The 15,107-nt window shown below is 37.8% G+C and overlaps 1 protein-coding gene across 1 annotated transcript in view; it reads right to left on the bottom strand.

Annotated features, from left to right (window-relative positions):
* Window positions 1-15,107, bottom strand: part of LOC145780009 (uncharacterized) — a 375,170-nt gene that overhangs the window by 86,765 nt on the left and 273,298 nt on the right. The gene's annotated exons all lie outside the window — the stretch shown is intronic.

Here is a 15,107-nt window from a genome sequence, read left to right as displayed (position 1 = left end):
AATCGTCAACTCAAACCAGACGGGAGACCACGCGATGAGAAACTTTAAGATCACGTGATGATAAAATGTGGTTACCTGTCCACATTTAAGAATTGAAAGGGGTGGATCAACTAACCCAGTGGCTCAACTAACCCGAGCTTCCCCTAATCAGGATCCAACGTACTTCGCTGGTAAATTTCTCAGTGGAAGACAGATCATTCGTATAAAAAATGAACTTGAAACAGTTACAGTGTGTAGAGAAGCACGGTGAGATGTCAGTATGAGGTTCATTTGTGAAAATCCGCGCTCGCACTCGCTCGATGAAATTGGAAGGGATTATAGTGACGTTATCAAATTTTGAAGACTCTGGGATCTTCTTTTCGTATTTGTATATTCACGAAGTCCTCTCACAGCAGCTTCGCGTTCATCTAAGCGCAATCTCTTTGCCACTTCAATGATTTCGTTTTCTCCGTGTGTCATTACTGTGTCCTCTGGTCAAATAGTTGGATCAAGTAGGCTACTTTTCAGCTGTTAATAAATGACAAGTCTGTTGAATTCAACAAGCGATCTTGGATGGAATTTCTTAAGTGATTATACACCCTTCTCTGTTGAGTGGAAAATACCACCCTTTGGTAGGGTGGAAATGACCATCTTTCCTAATAGGCTATGCGGTGAGAATGAAAAAGTAGAAGTGGAGTTTTTAGACCACCCCAAAAAGTGGTTAAAACTAGACTTACCATAATTTCTTGGGCATAATACGGGACCAACTCAAAACTATGAATGAAATAACTGGACGAAAGGCCGAAGGCCTGAGCTTGGCAAATTTTTATTCCATATTTATAAGCTTTAATATTGCATAATAAAGTACTCTACTTAGATTGAATAAAAAAATTTTATTACTTTATTTAAAGGAAAATACATGTTAATTTAAGCAACACTAAGTCACAAATCAGACATTTATAAGAAAAAAAGAAAGAACAAACACTGAGAACAAAGAAATAACACTAACTCACAAATCAAACATTTATAGAGGGATGCATTCAGAAACCATTGGCTTCATCTTTTCATTGAAGTCAATAGAATAATGACGCAATAAACGTCACTCATTATTCCCTAACTAAATGATTTCTCAAGCTATGCGCGATATTTTACTCAACATAATAAGCTAAAAAAAATTAGATATTAAAATACGCCTCGAGTTAAAGCGCCTTTTGGGACGGAGTTATTTCATAATTTTGCATCAGGTTGGAGTTAATTTTGAAAATTTCACTAAAGTAAAATTCCGGGACATTTTGCTAACCGGGACGGGACACCGGGACAGACGTTTAAACCGGGACTGTCCCGGCCAAACCGAAACGTATGGTAGGTCTAGTTAAAACTACAATTTTTGACTTACAGCGTGGAAGATGCGGGGATTGATTAGCGGGCTATTTCTGCAATTGTTTACATGTAATTCTATACCTTTGAACTCTAAGTTTTCTTCAGCATCCTCAGCAATGCCATAATGTCGTCCGGGTTTGTTCCTTCGTGTGTCAAATAATTTTGCAAGATTATTAATTTTGTTATCTGCATCTCAAATAGTAGCCTACATGCTCTGTTTTACAGTTCAAGGCTTAGGCTATTTCGGAAAATTCTTGCGAGTATTCGTAGCCTACATCAAAGCCAAGTCCAACAAGAAATCCGTGGATGTTATCTTCGACAAGAGTCCTTGATATTTCGCTCGTTCCCGAGAATCTCTTGTGTCGCTAATAGCCCCCTTTTTCAAAAATTTGAAAAGTGCTGGGAAATCATTCCAGACGGCACTAACTGAGCGGAAACTCGAGGCTACCCAACGTGTGTCCAGTACCCTTCAGATTTTCAACAACTGCACTTCAACAGCCGCTGTACATTCACCCAATTTCCTGCTATTGTTAGGAGAAGCGTGGTAGAGGCTATAGCGTTTGTCCATAAAAGATTGAAATCGATTCAAATTACTGACTGATTTTACAGCATGACGAACCGATAGTTCCAATCTATGGTTGCACAATACCACACCACAATGTCTGGAAATTCATCACGAAGCAATTTTGCTACACCATTTTTGCGACCTAACATCACAGCCGCGCCATCACATACAACACCAATCAAACAAAAAGGTAAATATGTTGTTGACATGCCATATGATTTTAGGTGCCATTTCATTTTAGGATTTTATGATTTTAGCTCTTCAGGGAATCAAAGATGCCTCTCGCAGTAAGACTAGCGAGCTCAACAAGATCTGCAAATACATTCACAGGTTCGCTTCCGTCAAGACTGGTACGAAGATACGTGGTCGACCCATCTAGAATTATGGATTTACTTTTACTGAACAGGGAAAAGCATAATAAGAGTATAAAATATTTGAGCTTCCGGAACGCCGTTCCGGATAAGTCAATTTTTTGATCGAGCTTCCGGAGCGGCGCTCCGGCCGGCTGAAATCCAGCCCTGGTTATCGCCAAAGGCAATATTTGATTATCGCCGGTAAATTTTACTTCGGATCAACACACGTGGAAAGACCATGAAAAGTAATATTTTTACTAGCCACCTAGTTAATGAAACTAAAATTAAAACCAGTTCTTCTTCAGTGCCTAAAGTGTATGTGCACAGGTCGTTGTCAAGGGAGGAGGCACGCCCCCTTGCAGCAACGTCCCTGACAACACAATAATTTTTAGAGTTGCAAATTGCAATGCAATGAAATGCACGCAACAAGTCTTTTGTTGTTTTGCTGCAATCGGCAATCGCGAGTGAATTTTACAATTAAAATGTTAGCGCACAGACAGTACAGATTCCTTTGAAGCAAAGCGAAAGAAATTGGCAAGTGGTTTGTGAAAGTGTCGCAATACGAGGCCGCTTTTACATCGGAAACATGGTCTTTCGCGCCACCTCACGATCAACTATTTTATTCTTGTGTTTTCTTTTTTCGTTGGAAGTGTTAGTTTTTAGTAATTGTCGTAAAAAAATAAAATCCCTCTCATCAAAACCTGACACTTACTGTTTTAAGCGCATTAAATCTTTAGATGAGTAGATTAACTAAAATTGCAAGAACTTGCCTTGAGACGTGCGGTTACGTCACAAGCTCAGTTAAAAAGACAAAATTCACACACAATAACAACACAAGATCGGTTATAGACTATAAGATCGATTTTTTTCTAGCTTGGCAATATAACTTTAATCCAAAAATAATAACCAAATTCGTAAATGCCATTTAACTTAAAAAGTTAATCCATTTGTGCCGAAAGTGAAAGTACTTAAAAAGAATTTTCGGAAAATTTAAATATTGCATAATTATGACGTAAAGAACATAGCCTATTACAATTATTTTTTTCCTAATTGTGTTTGTACTTTTTGAGAAAAAAAGCGTCCTATATATAAGACGCTAGGCAAATCCGTTATCAAATTTTACAAGTTTCTTGTGCGTAATGCTTAAGCGTTATTACATTTTACTTATCGCTCAAAGTGATAAATAGGAAATGTCTTGTTCATGTCTTGTCATGTCATTATTGTCATCGAGCATTTTATTAAAATGAAAGTTTAAAAAATATGAAGATGAAAATTAGCAAAGTAACACAATAGGCTATCACTGAAACAAGTCATTGCGGAATATGATATTGCTTGAAGCATTTGACGTGCAGACCGACATCACATTTTTTGCATCTTGTAGTAGTTTTTGCATGACAATAGGCGCATCGAATTGCGTGGTAAAATTATGCTAAATACACTATAACCTTTCTCATTTACCTATGCGACCTAGCCTACCTCAATCAAATATTTTTATTCTCACTAATACAGTGCCTATATTGTAATTCTTATCTCAACAACTCAGCGTTCTGCCGTTGCTTTAAGATGGTCGGTGTTCACAAAGAAAACAAAAAAATTATCAGTAAATTAAGATAATTATGTTATTGTTCTTAAACAAACACGACTAATTTGACAAACTTGATGGATTTCACAGTATGCACATTTTTACTACCAATAACGCTTAAGATTACTGATAAATTTTTAAGCATTTTGCGTTTTTTTGGAATTTTTTCAATTATTGCTGACTTTGCTGTAAACACCCCTTTAAGCAGAAAGCAAAATACAAAGTTTGGAATTTTTATTTGATTTAATTATTTTTCATACTGCACGTAAGCGGCAGTGTAACTCAATTGATAAAAGCATCCAACTGGTATTTGAAGGTTTTTATTATTTTTTTATTTTTTATTATCTTTATACTGCACTGCGGGAAAGCGGACTTGAGCGCTATGCATCGGTGTACGACTTCCGACGTACACCTGACCCACGCTGCAGCCGACTGCAATGTTTGTTTCCGGTTGTCTACTCTACTTATGACTTAAATTTGGTACTACCCGGGTGGCTGGAGTCGAACATGCAGGCTCTCGACTGCGAGCCCAACACGCTAACCACTCGGCCACTGCTGCCTGGTAGTGGCCGATGACTTGGTATAATTATAAGCAAGGCGGTTACCTCAGTGGTTTGATTCTGGATCAAGAGGTTGAAGATTCGATACCTACTGCCGCTGTTGCGATTCTATTCATGCATAACTTACAAAAAGTTTTGTCCCTTTACACCATATTATGTTCGATTTTCGTCATGTTGATGAAAACAGTTCGTGCTGCATGGGATGGGGCAGCGCTAATCAAGAAAAAAAATTATCGTTATCGGACATTATCGGCGATAATTTATCGCTTATCGTTATCGCTTAACTTTTTTTTGATTTATCGTTTATCGTTATCGCTTTAGGCATTTTTCGTTTATCGATTATCGTTATCGCTTAACTGAAAAATGAGTTATCGCGCCCAACACTGAGCACGGCCACAAAACCCAAAAAACAAATAGCAAAAAATAAAACAAAAACAGAGAGAAGCACACAATCATGTAGTAATGAATGACAGCCTAATGAAAAGAGTTGTGGATTGAATTTGCCAGTTCCAATATTGATGTGGATGAGCAGTCATAATAATAATAATAGGATGGAGAAAAGACATTTAGTGCAATTTCTCAAGCCATTCTCAATGCATTTTCAATTCCTGTAAGCAATGCATTTGTGGAACGGGTGTTTTCTTTTGTCACCAATGTCAAAAGCAAACAAAAAATAAGTTTAATCTCTCTACACTGGACGCCAAAGTCTATCCAGCCGGCAGCCAGGATAGCAGTGTAAAGCCAACATTTGGCTTAAACTTTTGCTTACTAGGCCGTGGGGGCACATTGACTTAGATAACCGCATGGTTTTTTCGGTGCCTCCATGGTGTAGTTTCCATATCAAAAAAGCGATTTGTTATATCTCCTGATGTGTACATTGAAAATGAATGTGGAGCTATGCCGAAATGAACTTGATTGATTGATATTATAACCGTAACAGCGCCTTAAGATTTTCTCTTTACATAGCCTACTGGCACAATATCCATTAAAGCAAAGTTACCAGACTATTAAAAGGTCATGAAGCAAAAATGATACAAAAAAAAGCCAAAACAAGAAAAATATTAGGCAAAAATATTCTATTAAAAATAATGAAATGTATGTATATTTTATGACTTGTAGCAGATTTTAATAAATTGTAGCAAAAATAATTCTAAAAGTTGCCCGAAAAATAGCAAGTATAAAAGGACTGCAGATGAGTTTTAGGGCGGAATTCAGACTTGCGTCTCAAAGTAAGTCAGTGTTATGCGTAAGTCAGACTTATATAGGCCAGGCTTATACGAGAAGCTTATTTGCGATGCAGAAACTTGACTTACGCGTGACTTATAAAAGACCGTATTAAGCCTCTTTGTTTTCGCGCGAAAGAGACATTGCTATAGCAACTCTTTGGTTGAGGTAATGAAGCGTGAAACTGAAGGCTGTAAAGCTGAGCTACATTCCTGCTGAACCACCAAATAAGGCAATGTTGTGCTTTAAACTAACAACTAGAAAAAAGCACTTTTTTATGATGTTGAAATACGTTATAGTTGCATCAGTAAGTCGTTCGTTAACTAACGTAGATGCCAAGTAATCCATGATGCAACAGATCTAGCACAAACAGTTCATTCACAAGCAAGGAATACTTATTTAACAATGAAACAACGTAAAACAACGTTATGCCAATATGCACATGGCTTTCATTTACAATAATTCATAAATTTGAAAGAATCAGGTTACTCAAGTTATTTTTGATGCCTAAATAGGAAAGTTTTGACTTTGCTTGCACAATCATGGCCAGGATTGACACATGATGCGCGGATTTTTGACAACAGCATCATTCGAGATAAATTTGCGAATGGAGAAATTGATGGAATCCTATTGGGTGACAATGGGTATGTACCGAGAAATACGCGCTACAATTCTGCAAACAGAACTTTGACTAATCCCGGCCAAGTCGCCATCGCTTCTCTGGAAATGGCCAGTTGCAAAAAATTGAAGGCTTATCAATAGCTGCAGTATGGGCGGTATTGCATGCGGTCGGGCTGTCAACGTTTCGTCCTTTTTAAACAATTCAAAGAGTTCCATAGTTGCAGTTTTGCTAAGACGGAAACGTTGACAAAACTGCTTGTCGAAAAGTTGATTAAAAAGATCTGCATGATCGCGAACAGGCCTTTTAATGTGAATATTTGCATACTCTTCTTTGAAGAGTTGCCTAAAAGCAATGGTTTGCAAATTTGTGAGAAAACGAAAATACAATTATATGCAATAATACTGTATACTGTGACCTAAGTATCAAACCAAAACCTGTGTCAATAACGCCATGTTTCAGATGGACTAACTAACCCTAACTTTTTCAGCTGATCTGTGCCCAGACAGTTTCATTAACCTTGTCATTAACCTTGTCGTCATTAACCTTGATTCAACGCCTGCAGACGTTGAATCAATGTAAATATCAGTTCAGTTCAGTTGTTTTTTTATTTCTGACCATCATATAACGGGTTTTGCTCTCTGGGTGGTCCTTTCAGTAGAGCTGTTCGCGTTAAAAACTTCAGTTAAATCATTCCTCACTTGATTATTTTGGAAAAGCTTTTTTTATCATTTTTTTATTTATTTTCCACCACTGGAAAGTCTTTGATGAGGTCAATAAGCAGTTGGCGTTCAGAATCGTTGTAATTAAATCCTCTTGGTATTTTTATTGAAATAAGAAATGATAATGCAATTTACATTTAAAAAGGGTTACGGGAATTTGTATAAACTATGTTTATCTAAAAGCGCAGTAAACTCGCTCATCAAGTTGCTCACTGAATTTAAAGCAGTGGTTCATATCTTAGCGATAGTTAACTAACGCGAAGGAGTGTTTGCGTATAGCTGAGCTATATTCATGCTAAATCAACAAATAATGCAATGTTGTGCTATTTAAACCTACAACTAGAAAAAAGTCGTTTTTTGTGACGTTGAAATAGAAACGTTGTAGTTGCATCAATAAGTCGTTCGTTAACGTAGATGCCAAGTAATCCATGACGCACCAGATCTGGCACAAACATTTCCTTCACAAGCAAGTAATACTCATTAAGCACTGAAACAACGTTAAGACAACGTTATGCCAATACGCACATGGTTTTCGTTTGCAATAATTCATCAATTTGAAAGAATCAGATAACTCAGGTTATTTTTGATGCCTTGAAAGTTAAAAGTAGTACAATTGTAGGAATACTGTTGCCAGTGTATGACTAAAAGGGCGGGCGCATAGATTCCCTTTGGTCTGAAAACTGTCAAATGTAAGATAGTTAATAGACTTGTTTTTTTCTGGCATTGCAGACAAAGGAAAAAGTATGACCAATCACAATTGTATGTTTGCAAAAGTAATGTTACAAGCAGTATTACTAAACTGCGTGTCAGCGTCTGGTTATTCAACAAGACAAAATAGGCATTTCAAAATTTACACCACCAGCAATAACACTAGTAACCTACTATTGTTAGCGTCTGAAATAAGTCTTTATTCAACAATCAAGCCAACTGTCAGACCGAAACTCAGCCTGCAACCAAGCTAAGATAACAGGCACACCTGCTTCACATTAAAAACTATCAAAAAAGTATCGTGGCCTTTGCACCAGACGGTCTATTTTAAAAAAAAATGCTGTAACAAACCTCCTACTTTCAATACCTCCAGTATTAGCCGAACTCTTTTTCCTTCAACAGAGGCTTAAACCACCTCCGCAGGTGGCTTATATCTTTCGGCTTTTAAGCCGAGTATAAGCCTTGCTGAAGCGTAAGTCTGCTTTCTGAATCGCAAAATCGACGCTCAACGCAGACTTTTGTCCAGACAGACTTAAGCCGCCTTAAGTCTGGTTTCTGAATTCCGCCCTTAATCCGCCACATTAAGAGTATTAAACAAGTATAGAACATGCATTGAGCAATGGTAAATATGGTTTCATCTGGTAAGGTTACAATATTTGAGAAATATTGATTGTTATGCATTTTGAAGAGTTAACTTTAAAAAAGCTGAATTCGAGGATTTTGGCCAATCTGGCAACCTTTTGACCGAGGAAGCAATTTCAAAGTTGCTTCCAAAGATTAGTTGAAACAGAGGTCACCAAACGACGGCCCGCGGGCCGGAACCGGCCCGCGAACTAATTTCATCCGGCCCGCTACGTGCTGCGGAAATAACAGCTGCACTACAACTGTTAAGGAAAAAAGTTACCAAACTTTTTGTAAAAGACTGACGTTGCTGTTGAGCCAGAGCCACTATATACAGTATATAGTGACTCTGGTTGAGCAACACGCAACCTGCTAAATGTAAAGGGATTTGAGTGGTATTTACTATACTTTGTGACGTCACAATTAAATAAGCGCATTATTTACGATGGCAAGTCTGAATTTCGAGGAACTTGTGTTAATGATGTAATGTTTTCCTGTCCTGATTTGTTAAACCCTCTGGCAGATCTCTTGGCTAGATTTCGGCTTGACAGATTTGATTTCGTGGCCGATATGACCAAGTACTTTTTTCACATTTTGGACTCTTCAATTCGTAAGCCCAATTTTATTGAACTGCTTACGTACACGAGCAGTGCCGTTCGGATCGTGAACGAACGCCCTTTGGTACCTTTGAGTGACAACCCTAGGGATTTTACTGTCATCACCCCTGCTTCACTGTTGACCCCATACTTAGACCCATACTGTGCTGTTGGGCAATCACATGATCGTGACCAATTAAGAAGGGATTATCGGTTCAATTTGTCATTTTCTCAGCAGTTTTGGAGTAAATGGATCGATTTTTACTTGCCAGGGCTTCAGGGCCGGAAAAAATGGCCGAGAATTTGGAGCCTGGTCAACTTGTAGTGGTAGGTTCTCTCCAAGACATTGGTAAACGTGGAAAGTATCAACTTGGGAGGGTGCATGAGGTAGTTCCATAAATTAAGAAAGGGAAGCCTGTGGTTCGTAGAGCTAAAGTTGCCGTCTGCAACTATGATGAGAGTACGGGGAAAGTGAAAGTGGACTACGTGTTGAGGGATATTTCGTGCCTCGCCCCGTAAAGAACACTTACCGTCGACCACCGCAGACAGAACCAGGTTTGAGCCTGGTTCTGTCTGCGGTAGTCGGCGTTTGTCTGAGCCCAGAACAGTCGGTTATTATCGCAACCATTGTATATAACGTCATTTTTTCGTATACCTATGGTACCAATTTCATGTATCGTCGTGTATTATTCTTATTGCTGTTCATTCTTTGCCTGCCCTTTGTATTTGCATATTAACTTAAACGTGAGTGATTCAAACAATTTGTGTATCGTGTGTTTTTATTCATTGGCTCAAAATTGTCCTTAAATTCTTTTTTAGTTATGCCATGTTAGACTGTCATAACTAGGGGTCGCCATGTTACGGACAAATTTCATATCAAACGTCACATAGAACCGTTGTCTACTAAACCTGACGTCTTACGTCATGGACTGTTGCTAGAAAATAGCAAAGATTACATCATCGTTAAATCTTGGGTTGCACGACCGTTTGCAGCTGCAGCATAACATTACATCATCGTTAAATCTTTAATTACTTGAACAGGTGTAAGCCAGGCTTGAACAGGTGTGGGCCAAGCTTGAACAGGTGTAAGCTAAACTTGAACAGCTGCTTGAATAGCTTATCATTATTACGTCACAGTAACTGCTTACTTGCGTTTGAAATATCGTAATTTATTCTCGTCATTTTAAAATTGCTGCTTGAAGAAGTTGGTCGCATATTTAACCGTTTTGCTTAGTGCTTGCCAGCTGGACAAAATTTCCATCTTTTATCCAAGTAATTTGTTCTGTAGTGACAAGTTTAGTGGTGTATCGCGTTGCATCCCAGTTTCGACGGCCAGTGGGCTATTTTTTACAAAAATACAATTCTTGAATAGACGTTTCAGAAGAGTGTTTCTTTTTGGTCATTACATACAGACGAACGGATTCGGAAATCTTATGTTACAATTTTCCCACGAAGAGATTATGGTTTACCGCTGTGACCACTCGTATTGCGACACTTTCACAAACCACTTGCCAATTTCTTTTGCTTTGCTTCAAAGGAAGCTGTCCTGCCTGTGCGCTAACATTTTAATTGTAAAATTCACTGATTGCCGATTGCAGCAAAACAACAAGAGAATTGTTGCATGCATTTCATTGCATTGCAATTTGCAACTCTAAAAATTATTGTGTGGTCAGGGCCGTTGCTGCAGGAGGGGCGTGCCCCCTCCACTCACAACGACCTGTGCACACACACTTTCGGCACTGAAGAAGAACTGGTTTCAATTTTAGTTTCATTAACTAGGTGGCTAGTAAAAATATTACTTTTCATGGTCTTTCCACGTGTGTTGATCCGAAATAAAATTTATCGGCGATAATCAAATATTGCTTTTGGCGATAACGATAAACAATAACTGAAAAAATAATTGAGCATTAACGATAGGCGATACAAATTTATTTATTATTTATTTGCTTTTATTTTATTTGCGCCCATTGCGATAACATACAGTATGGGCGCAAATAAATTTTGATCACAGATGCGATACAACAGACGACAGGAAGCAGCGAAGTGACGTATAGTCTTCGAGTCAGCTGCTCCCCTTAGTTTGGCTTGCCATTAAGTGTCCTTGCCGAGACACAGCCGTGTGCTCTGGAGCGGAGTCGAACCCACGTCCTTTCCAACGTCGCGCAGACGTTATCGCCGATAATGCCCATCACTGGTCATCGTGCATGACCCTGTTTTCCTGGATCACGGAATTGAATGCCTTCTGAAGGCAGACTTCCCTTGACGACCAACACGAGATCGAGCAGATACTTCCCAGTCAGCAAAATCTGGCATTTTTATGTTGATTCAACGTCTGCATACGTTGGACTGATGTAAAAGTGACGGATTTTGTTGACTTTTCATTACAGTAAAAATGACAGATGATGAAATTTTGTTGCGAACTAATGCTTGCACAACATTAGGTGTTTTCAAAATGTCTGGAGGAATTAAAAATTTATCAGAAATATAGTTCAGTGCCCAACAGTGGATAACTTGTAAAATAAGCATCAAAAATAAATTCCCCATAGGGACAGTAGAATAGGGACTATTTATACCATCCCTAAGTCCCCACCCTAGAAAATGGGGGGTTAGACACCAGTTTCATTTGATTTGGATATACGAGAATTTTTCGTAAACAACTTTTTATTTGCAACAAAGGTGCAACAAGTAAGATTTACGATATTGGATAGCAAAAGCTTTCAAAATCATTTAAGTTGCAAAGAACTAAGGCAATTATCTTTGACAGGGTACGCACTGTACAACGTATATGTGTGACTTTTTAATTTATTGTCATATCGCCACGGACCACCTGTTCAGTCGTCGCGGACCACCAGTGGTCCGCGGACCACAGTTTGGGAAACACTGCTATAGATTATTATAGCACTTGAAGATATTTTTCAAGAATTGTTTATTGTCGGTAACTTCAAAATATTACAGCAAATTGCACTATTAAACTGCTGTAAGGAAAAAATGCAAGTTATGGCAAAACAACTTGCGTTATAACATGACTAGCATAAACCAGTGGTGTACTACAAATCAAAAATTTTATGGCAGCAAGACTTGATTTATCAAAGTTGATATAAAACTGTTGTTTCAGGTATGTCAGTGGAAGCTTCTTGACACTGAAATCTTGGATCTCGTACAGTGGGGATGGAAAGCTGACAATAAGTTGAATTAATATTAAGGCTGTCTAACTGCTTGATGAAATTTCTATCTATCTAATTTATCTAGTTTGGCTATCTCACTCCATGAAATAATTTCCACACAATTATTGTTATTCGAATTGTAATTTTAAGTTATCAGAAGGTGTTCGACTGTTCGTATAATATTGTAGGTCTATAACACAAATTGAATTTAAACATTACAGAATAGTGAAATTGCAGAACAGGGAAACATTAAGCTATTACGAATTATTACATTTTTAACTAAACAATAAATTTAATGTTTTCTGAGAGCTGAACTGGTCTAACTGGGCTGGTTTGATGTGAGCTGGTTTCGTGTGAGCTCTCGTCAAAGGGCGAACAAACCCTTTTATTTTCTGTTCCCTTTTTTCTATTTACTTCGGGAGCAGTTTACATGGAAAATTACAGAAACTTTAGTAAAAGGCAGGAAAACTTATATGTTGAAATAATGGATCGCTACAGAGGCCCCCCCAAATTTGGGCTAAATTGGAACCAAGGGTACCAAGTTTAGCTCAAATTTAAGGAGTTAAAACGTTAACACAATTTTAACAGACATAGTATGAATTAAGTATGTTTAATGTTTATGATGATAATGTGGTGTTGTGTTTGTGATATCGTGTCGCGAAGTGATTCTGCGTGATTCCACCGCCTTCCGCAAAGGAATGTCTGAATTTGTGCCGTATAAGAAGAGTCATGGACTTCTAAATAGTAGCACCTGGACTGGACACGCAGTGACCAACATGAGGCCAAACAGTTGGTACAATGGTTGACCAATAGGCTGGCGCAAAATCTCGAAAAAAAAATTTTTTTCTTTTAAATTTTTCGTCAGTTTGGAATATTGTTCCTTTTGGTAAATGTATTTCCTACACCAAATTTCACAAAAAAATATTAACGTTTGACCCTGGTTCACCTGGTTTGAATTTTTTCAAAATATCGAGTTTTCGCTTATCCCTGAAACTGCTCACTCGCTATCTTCTAATGCACTCTAGCATCTTAATGGACACAATAAGAGGCAGTAACACAAACTTGTAGCAAGCAAAGTGGTTTAATTAGTAACTTCATGAACACTGACACGTGTATTACTCTCAAAATGTCGAATTCTACCACATTTCAGACATGATTTTCTTTGTGCACCCTTCACGTAGTAAATATCTACTGCTTTCAGTTTCTTGAATCATTTGACGATGTTTATCGATTTTCATAGGCCAACAAAACTTTTTTTTATATAAAGGCAGGACATGTGAGAGTCATTTTAAGGTATTTCGAGGCCCCTGATTCTGAAAATGCACTAATTTTTCTCGAATTGGCTTTAGTTTTTGAGTTACAGCAAAAGTATTTTTTTCGCAATTTTGAGCCCCTCTCGATTTAACGTCGTGTCGTTTACTACATAGACAAAACTGGAAGTAATCCCAGGCACATTTCTGAGTTGTATAAACGCTATTTGGAACCAATCACGTTGATTACAACCCAAACAAACAGCTATTTAACGTTTACTGGCCTAGTAACAATCAAAATATGATGTGAAGTAAGCCTGAGGATACAAGATGTAGAATATATAACTTGTGTTTTGCTGTTTTGCATTAATATATTTGTTGACTTCAACAGTCTCAGACTTACTAAGTAAGCTACTAAGTACAAACAAAATGCATAGCCTACATTGTTTTGCTTACCATAACAAACTAGACAAATAAGCAAAACAAAGCTATCGATGAACAAACGCAACTCTTGGCCTACTGAGCAACACCCATCAAGGTACGAAGGCCATTTATATAATTACAGAATACAAAGTTATGTTCTTCAGTAAAGTAGCTGCTTAGAATTTTATCTTTGCTGCGGAAGAACGTAATCTTGGCCTTGGAGTCAAGAATGCCATGTTGATCGAGATGAGGAGCCAAGATTGCAGCTACCACTTTTGATAACTAAATCTTTAACTACTACAGTAGGTGGTAGTAATGGTTTTGAGAAAAAAACTTGACCTTGCTCCAAAACATTACTAAAGGTATTGAGGTTACTCTCAGTCATGCCCGTTTTCCTATTGTTTCAAGAAAATCACCACTTGAAACTAGAGAGGGCAAACAAAAAACAGAAACAGCAACGTCCATTCGTCCATGCAATGACTGCCTTGCACACTCCATGTAAACATGATGTTCCAATTTCCTTCGAACATCCTCAACGTGCAGAAGTATCAATTTTCATGGTGATTCCACGGCTCTCTTTATGCCATGGCACTCTGAACTTCTTAGCCTTGAGCCCAGAAACGGGTTTGAGTGCAATGTTTGCATACTTTAGGAGGAACCCAGGACTTATCTTGATCACCCAGCTTCATGTCAAAGTAGTAATAATAATGCTTGTTTTTATGTAGCGCTGTATCTATCGCAGAATGCGTTGGTCCTCTGCGTTGCCTCATGCAGCAAAATATATCTGGGTTGTTTGTACAGCATCCTACTTGTCAAAGGCATATTTTATTAGCCTATATGCAATTTATTTAGCCTATAGACCAGAAAAAACTTCTTGCAGCAAAGACTTGGCCTTAGCAAAGGCTTAGAATAAAACTTCATTTGTACAAGTATCCAGTTCAGTAGGACTACCTTTTCAATATAAAGCTGCATTCATAAGCACATGACTTTCGGGATATTTTTCTTGTGATGTAGGCCTACTGATTCACAACTGTTTTCATTGTGTATTTATGTCTCCCTTACGTTAAACACAGTTCATTTCAACCTTTGCTTGCGTTTTGAACTTTCGTGCAATATGAACCAATTGAACTAGACAAGTGCAATTATGACATCATAATGGTAAGCAGGGCTGAAAATAAGTAATTTGCTAATTGAAAGCTTTTGAGAAACGATTTTAAAAATATTTTCATTGTCAAATATCTCAAAAACTAGAGCCAATTCGAAAAAACTAAGTGCATTTTCGGAATCAGGGGCCCTGAAATACTCTAAAATGACTCTCTTGTTTTGTGCCAAAAGTTTTTTGTTGGTCTATGTTATAGATT

The sequence above is a fragment of the Aplidium turbinatum genome, chromosome 11, assembly GCF_918807975.1.
Source record: "Aplidium turbinatum chromosome 11, kaAplTurb1.1, whole genome shotgun sequence".
Lineage (NCBI taxonomy): Eukaryota > Metazoa > Chordata > Ascidiacea > Aplousobranchia > Polyclinidae > Aplidium > Aplidium turbinatum.
The sequence above is the reverse complement of the archived record's forward strand: the minus strand, read 5'-3'. Positions and strand labels throughout refer to the sequence as shown.